General features: G+C 34.6%; 1 pseudogene; it reads right to left on the reverse strand.

The window, feature by feature from the left end:
- LOC130053517 (uncharacterized) lies at positions 1-6,500 on the reverse strand (annotated as a pseudogene).
- Between the last annotated feature and the right edge of the window lie 1,594 nt (positions 6,501-8,094).

Below are 8,094 nucleotides of genomic sequence, written 5' to 3' on the forward strand. Positions count from 1 at the left end.
TTCACACCAATTACTCAAGATGGTCAGACAATGTATGAAATACAAGCACAACAATCACTATATCAAATTTTGAAACGTCGAATTATGTTAATACTAAATTAATTTTAACATAGTTAATATGAATAAATTTGTATCTATAAAAAAAAGCAACTTTCGAACCTTATAAAATAGAATTGATATCATAATCATGATAATATGCATCTGTTACAAATATTGTGATATGTACTATAAAAGAAAAAGTGGTTTTGTCCCAACCCTAACATTACTGAAAAATCCAACTAAACTCCTCTGAAACCTTGGGGTTTTCTTGCTGTTTTACTGAACCCCGTGTTCGTTTTTGGAGGAGTCTCTTGCTTCTTGCTGGACAAATATCTAGATAAGTTTTGTCAAGACTGTCTTTTATGTTCTTAAACGCGTCACTTTCCCATGCATATATGGATGCGTTAAAAAGCCCTCATCAGCCTCTTCATCACTCGACATCAATTTATACGCAGATTGAGATTGAAACAAATTGTTGACCATCTTCTTCTTCTCTTCTCCCCACTTTTTGTGGTCAATGGCCTGCAAACGACGCATTAGTTTCTACAATAATAAGATCAAAATTTAAATTCATGCAAGAAATAAATGCTGTGCTAGTACTATATTTGAAAACATTTCGTGCTGTTGTTCTCGATGGAAATATGTGATTGACAGAGACATTCCCAGCACTTTAGATCTGTAAATGATGCTTGAGAAGAATAGCATGTAGAATGGTAGGTTGGAGATCTGATGCTACTACTACAGGAACTTTATATTTTTTCAAAAATTATAAACTGATTGAATCGCTGCGAATTTGTACAGTGATTTTTATGACATTTTCTCCAAGATACGATTTGACTGTGACTGATTTACGTTTTGATGTGTTCATGTAATTATCGACTCGTACGTAGAAAAAAAAATAATGGCAACATATTTTTTTGCAGTAGATGAAAAGGGTGGATACGCCAGGAGTTAATTGTTATAAATATATCCGAGCTATATAACTACGGAAATATGTACTTATTTTGTAATAGAGCATTATGTTTTGATTAGCCTCTAGTCAGGTGCTCTACCAACTGAGCCACTGGCGATCGAACCCGTCTGACCGCAACACTAAGAAGTACACGGATATGGCTCTTACCTCTTTCTTTCGTTCATATGTTGCTTGTCTGTGTTTATGCATAGAATCTCGGTTTTTTGATTTTCTGTTGGCTGCTTTTTTTTTCTTCTTCTTTTTTTTTTTTTTTAGGTAAAATAACGTTTGATGGCACCTGGAAGTGAGGAAACATATGTGATCATTGCTTACATCAAAAATTCGATTTCAACAAACTTTATTTTTAAGAATTTAAGATCAACAAAACTATGGCTGACATAATAAACCTCCATCACGATATGCTGCACATTGCAATACTTATGCCACAATTCAATATTTTCAATACCATACATTTTACAGAAGCAACCAATAATAACTTTCAAGAAAAAATTGATTACTAAGATTCAGTCACAATTTTGCACATGTTACAAGCAAACATGTTTCAAACCGGTGAACAATAAATTGCTTTCTGTAGATTAAACTGATTAAGTACAACATTGTTATGTCAGACTCAATGCTAACAACAGTCTGACCATTATTGGATGCCATTTTGTCCTTTGTGCATGTAAAGAATGTCAACCAATCTATATTGAACAATATCAATATTTCGGTGAATCGTTTCAACCCTTGACAACTTCACAAAACAGAAATGAACTCCCTCTGTAGGAAACAACTTCATTTTGAGGATACGTGTAAAGGATCAGATTTACAAAAGTACTTACGACAAAGTCGTAAATTTTATATAGTATTAAAATGCTGAAACCTCAAAGTTTTACTAACACATTTCCAATACTAAAATAAATTCACATGTATATTCAATTCAAACTTACAATCTAAAACTTCATTGGTTACATCTGAGGCAACACCTTTAACACTTTTCCTGATGTATTCGGTTACAAAAAATCGATAATTTAAAAAAATGATACCACAGATTTTAGAAATAACTTACAATCAATTCAAAGGATAAATCGAAATGACTCGATGTGATATTTGATAAGGTATCTGTATAAGTGTATTCAGATATTTGTGTGTTTGTGTGTGGAAGGGGGGGTGTGTAGACAAATGCATGGTTGATCCCCATCACCCTTTGTACCAAGAATGATTTCCTGGTAATAAGAATAATAAAATAAGATACTTTGTAACAATCTAACACTTTAATTTGTATTCCCGCACATAATAAAACACTTTGAGAGAATAAAAAGTAGTAAAAAGTTTGTAAGGTTTAGTTTGATTGTAGTAGACAACTTTTAGGTTTGCCCCCCCCCCCCCCCCCCCCCCCCCTTCATGTTTAGATTTGTGACTCTGTAGTCAACCTGGGATGAAGATTATCCATTTTACATGGGCATTTTAAGATAAAGATTTCTTTATATGTTAGAAACAGAAAAAAAACATGAACTTCTATACCTGCCAATATTCAAACAGTTGCCTCTTTATACATAATTCATAAATTTGCACACGTAATAAAATCACTAACCTTTTACTGTAATCCCATGCCATCTCCCTCTCAACTCCATTTGCAAAATATTCTTTAACAGCATTCTATTAAGAAAAAACCCATTAAATAATCAGGAATCAAAATATATTTATACCGATATGTCATACAGCACATCATTTCTCTTCAGTAGAACGATTGATTGATTGTATCTTGTTTAACGCCCTTCTCTAGAATTTTTCACTCATATGGAAACGTCACCAATACCGGTGAAGGGCTTCAATTTCAAGCCTATGCTCAGCACTTACGGCCATTAAGCAGTGAGGGATATTTAGCGTGCCACACCTACTGTGACACTGGACATTCGTTTTAAGGTCATCTCCGAGGACTCGTGACACATGGAACTGTCACTACCTGTATTAACAACTTAAATCTGGATTTAAACCCTGACCTTCCGCATTCAGGGCGAACGCTCTACCTCTGGACCACCGCGATGATTCAACGGAACGAAACCTCATGCTGACTGTGTTGGTTTTCTAGCGACAGGGGGCAAGTGTTGTCCCTCACATGATTGACATAAATCAGTCAATTAAATAATGATCACATTGACAACAATAGATGTACAGCATACCGTACTGTATGTGCACATGTTATTAAAAATTTAGCACACTTGGAGCTGATTCTAAATTTGGTGCTTGTTTTGCGTTTGATACTGGATAAATAAGTCCTAGCAAAACCATAAACTTAAGCTCCTACTTCACAGCCAAAGCCACTAAAATATGAATCCCGCTAAAATACCTATACATACAGAATATCCGTATAATTACTTAGTATCACTTGTAATTATACATATTGAAAATAGTTATGGATAAGTGGATAACATTTACTCTTATTCTATTTGGGATCGAGACAGGTTCATGTTGTTCCTCCTTTTTCTTCTCAAAGTCTGCACAAAGTCCTTTGAGATCCCTGTTTATGACCCTTGAATTGATCAGGATCTCATTTTGGTTTTGAATAATTTTCTTAACGTGGTCTTGTAGTTGTTTTGGGCCTGGAAAATTTACGAGAATTAAGTTGAGAATACATACATGTCAACAGTAAAAATAAAAGTAAATAAACAACAAATGTATGTTATATATTTTAAGCCTATAAACTTCACCAATGTGCAATAATTTTGCAAGGTGTGTAAGAAAATTACGGTATACAAAATATTTCTCCCTGTCAGAGAATGAGTCTGATTGCAAAAATAGTCACTGTGAAACAGTTAATTTATTTCAATTCAGTAAATAAAATAACTCAAAATTGTTTGTTTTTTATCAGCCCACGGTGGGCACCCCTCCCCCTAAATATGTACACCATGACAGACATACCGCTGCTTTTTGGATGACTTGAAGTTGGAGACAGACTTGCAAACAGTTTTGATTTATCAGCTTTCTGTCCAAGTAAAAAAATTCAATAATCATCACTTTACAATTCATGTGAATGAACTAATGAATTACAGGAAGATTTAACTTGTTTTGAAGCAATACAAATAGCTGAAAGCAGTTTTCATGTTTTAACTGTAAGATTATTCTAAATAAGCATACACATAACAAAAGGCCTAAAGGGTTCCATCAAAACTTTAAATCAATAGAAAAATAATTACAGAAAAAAACCCAAAGATGTTGCATTTGAGAAACGATATACTAAATAACCAACTTCTGACATATGCATACCTGTTTTGATAGAAAAGAACTATGAGCAACATCAATATCTGAATCTTCCTCCTCAGCCAATCCCGAGTTTTGTAATGATGGAGTGCATTTCTGCATATTCTTTCTGGGTGATCGCCTTAAAGGGGTGCTTGTTGTTACATTCTGTGAAAACTTTTATGTGTATCAAATTCATTACTCCTGAAAACATGCCCAACTGATACTCTATAATATAGTTAACGTGATGCTTTTGTGAAGCGCTATGCCCATATTGGCAACAAGGGGCATAAACAAAATTTACCTTATGAAATGAAATTTGACAATGATCATCAGTTTGCACATCAGTGTCTTCATCTGATTTCTCCATAAGAATTGTCAGTTTTCTGCATTCTGCCTTTTTTCCCTGGGTGACCGTCGTACTGATGATTCAGAGGTGGTTTTGTTAGGTTCCTACATAAAAAAACCCACGCACATAGTCATACATGTATGTCAAATATATATATCAGGTACACACACACACATCAGTCATTCTTATACACCCAATTTAGGTCCAAATACAGGTCCCTTCCTCTCTTAAAAGTTACTGAATTTTCCGAATTGAACCCCCCCCTCCCGCCTGAGGGGGGGGGGGGGTATTTGCGTTGTTTTTGTTAGATTTGATTTTTCATGTACGACATACTTTAATGTACTTAAACAAACAACATGAAAATTCAGCAAAAATAACTGACAATTTTAATTACCAATGTAAATTTAGTTACCAATGGGTGACTGTTTATTTTCATAGCAAAATAATTGAGTAAATGGTGTTAAAATTACTTTGTACTTTACACATCAATTGAAGGTTAATTACAAAGTTAATGATTTTTCCCAATTTGAGAAAAATGTCGATTGTTCCCAATTATATAAGCTCAGGCCCCTTATGGAAAAAAGTAGAATAATCCATGAAACATATATACAACAGGAAGTGGAAAAAATGCAAAGGACCAGACAGGATTTGAACCCGGAACCCTTGAATTTCAAGTCAGGTGTTCTACCAATTGAGCTATCTGGCCGCTTACTATTGCTACTGGCTGAACGCTGCACAACATACACACACAAACACAAAATGTTTCTATTGAGATAATGATCAAATTAAATCAGCCTACGATTGTTCCAATTTAACAGGAAGATACTCTATACCATGTGTTTCTAAAGATTTCAAAATACTAGCATATTTATTAAATGGAAATTCACTATATTTAGTTTCTAAAACACAAATATAGATGAACTTAGGCTCAACATCTTTTGTTGTTTTATCAGGTTCAGTCTAAATACTATTTCTACCTTCGTAGGTACTTATAGCTACGTAGGTATTTAAACCTACTCCAGGTAGCTATTTTTACCTACCTTTTCTTTTACTTGCATTTCGTGGCCAAACGAAGGAACGGCGCAATATGGCGTGTACTAAATTTCTTGATTCACTTACACTGATTACTTTCGAAAACATGTATATGCCATGCCATTCCTAATGTATGAACACGATGAAAGGTGCTGTCAATAATCTAATTGAATATACACACTATATATATATAGCCTACTGAAAGTCATAAATTACGGAATTATAGATACATGTGCATATTTACATCGGTAAAGCGTGGAAGTCTAAATAAACAAACAACGTATCACCCCGGCGGTTGGCTACATTTCGTGTTGGTTGGGGAATCTTCGACTTAAGCTTCCTCAAAAGAGCAAACCTCTGGTGATGGGGTCATGGGGCCTACCCCCTCTCCATTGTGACTACAGCCACCCCTACTATATTACTGCATTAGACCACAGGGGTATCTTATCCGCTCTGTTCTCTATCACACATATATAAATACACGTGTATTTATATATATCTGATAGAGAACAGAGTGGATAAGATGCCCCTGTGATTAGACTGGCCCTTTCCTTCAATATTGTTTGGTAATATTCCCCCTATATTTTGATATGAAAATTTCTACCTGTTATACCCCCTCCAAAACAAGAATCTTAATTTTAGAATATCTACCTTTGTGAGGATCGACTGTCAATCTGACTCGTAGTCGTAGGTTCTCTCGATCTCATCCTCGACATGGGGTGACATCGGACGAATGATGCGTCTTCTCTTTGAAGTCTTTCTCCGTGGGCTTTGATGGCCGCTTTGATTTGGCTCAGTAGCCAGCATGCTACTTGTTTCGGTAAAAGTTTCGTCAATTTGCAAGACAAGACTTTGATCGTCGGAACCGCTCAACTCGAAATCGGACATTGTAACGTTCTAATGTGAAGGAAGATTTTCAAATTTATCAGTGTTGACCATTGCGCTCTTTGATTTGATTGGTTTGCAGCATCCATTACATCACGTTTCCAAATTTGGACGTACCACGGATAGCGTTCATGGAATGTTTCGAATACATTTTTACTAGATATTTACCTATATTACGCTCTATTTTCCAAAACTTGTGAAGAATGTAAAACAGCAAGAGAAAGTTTGAAGTTATGTGAAATGTGATGCTGCAAATTAGAGAATCTGTTCAGAGTGCACAATGATGGAATCGTTCCGATGTATCAATTAATGATTATCACTACAGAATCCTGGCCTTGGGCACGTTTTCAGAACAAAGAAAGTACCAATATTAGATTAAGAGTCGTGCACTCTAAATATCAAAGAAGGAAAGAAGGTAAATATGTGTTTTACTATGATTTTGTGATAATGTTTTCCAGTATGTGTTCAAATTTTAGTTGTAATTGGTTATTTCCAAAAAACAGTAGTACTGCTTTACACTGTTACATAGGTAACAAAGAACATATGCATTTTTATGAGAAATACATAAGTTATAATAAAAATTTGTAGACATGAAATATAGCATGAGTTTCAAATAATATAAGGAGCATGGTTATTGAAATTTTATCATTTAATATATACTTTCATTGCCTTTTTTTTTTTACCACATAACCTTAAAAATACAGCATCACAGCCCCCCCCCCCCTCCCTATTTTTAATTTCAAAAAATGAAGAAATTTCTTTTTCATAGAATTTATATGGCTTCTAGCCTTCTTTTTCTTGGTCGATAATGATGATAAGATAAATTACTTTGATTTCTTATTTAAAGTATTTTGCTCAATAACATAGTCATAATCATTTTCTCATTTGGGTTGAACTGGTTTTGCTCTTAAAGACTCAAAAATAATACCATACGGTTTCTTCATGGATGTCTGAATGACAGGCGGCTTACCATTTGGGGGTGTTAACTTAAGATTGGGTCTTTAAACATGATTAATATAAGTTATTTATAATTTATTTCATATTCTGTAATACTGGATGTATGTAAGCAGCTTTTGAAGTTTATTTAACATATCTGGATGAAATAGAAAAGCCCACACATGCATGCTGGGAAAGTATCTGGCAAAGTATGTTTGTGTAATTAGAAAATGAACACAAGATCATTAGATATATTATCCCATCTTATTGGTTTAAAGACATTCATTCATGACCACTGGTCAAGTGAAGTGCATGAAAAAAAATGTCTTCCTAAGGGGTCTTTTTTATCTTGATGAGTAACACAGTTTGAGGTCCATTGTCTTTGTTTTCATTTTCATTTGGATCCTTAGGGACCAGTTCAAAACATGTTCCATGCTGAGTTGTCATTGCAGGAGCTCATGAATTTATCTTCTTAAATCATGGGACCACATATGTTTTATTGCGGTGGATTTCATTATTATTTCTAATACAGACTAATGGATAGGGAAAAGCACAGAAGAACACCAGAGGCAGTGAAGGCAAGGAGCAAAAGAAGACAAGTCCACAAAAAAGGCATTTATAACTTAAACAAGAAGAGTCAAGGGGTTGAATGCAAGGAGTC

Source organism: Ostrea edulis, chromosome 3, assembly GCF_947568905.1.
Source record: "Ostrea edulis chromosome 3, xbOstEdul1.1, whole genome shotgun sequence".
Taxonomy (NCBI): domain Eukaryota; kingdom Metazoa; phylum Mollusca; class Bivalvia; order Ostreida; family Ostreidae; genus Ostrea; species Ostrea edulis.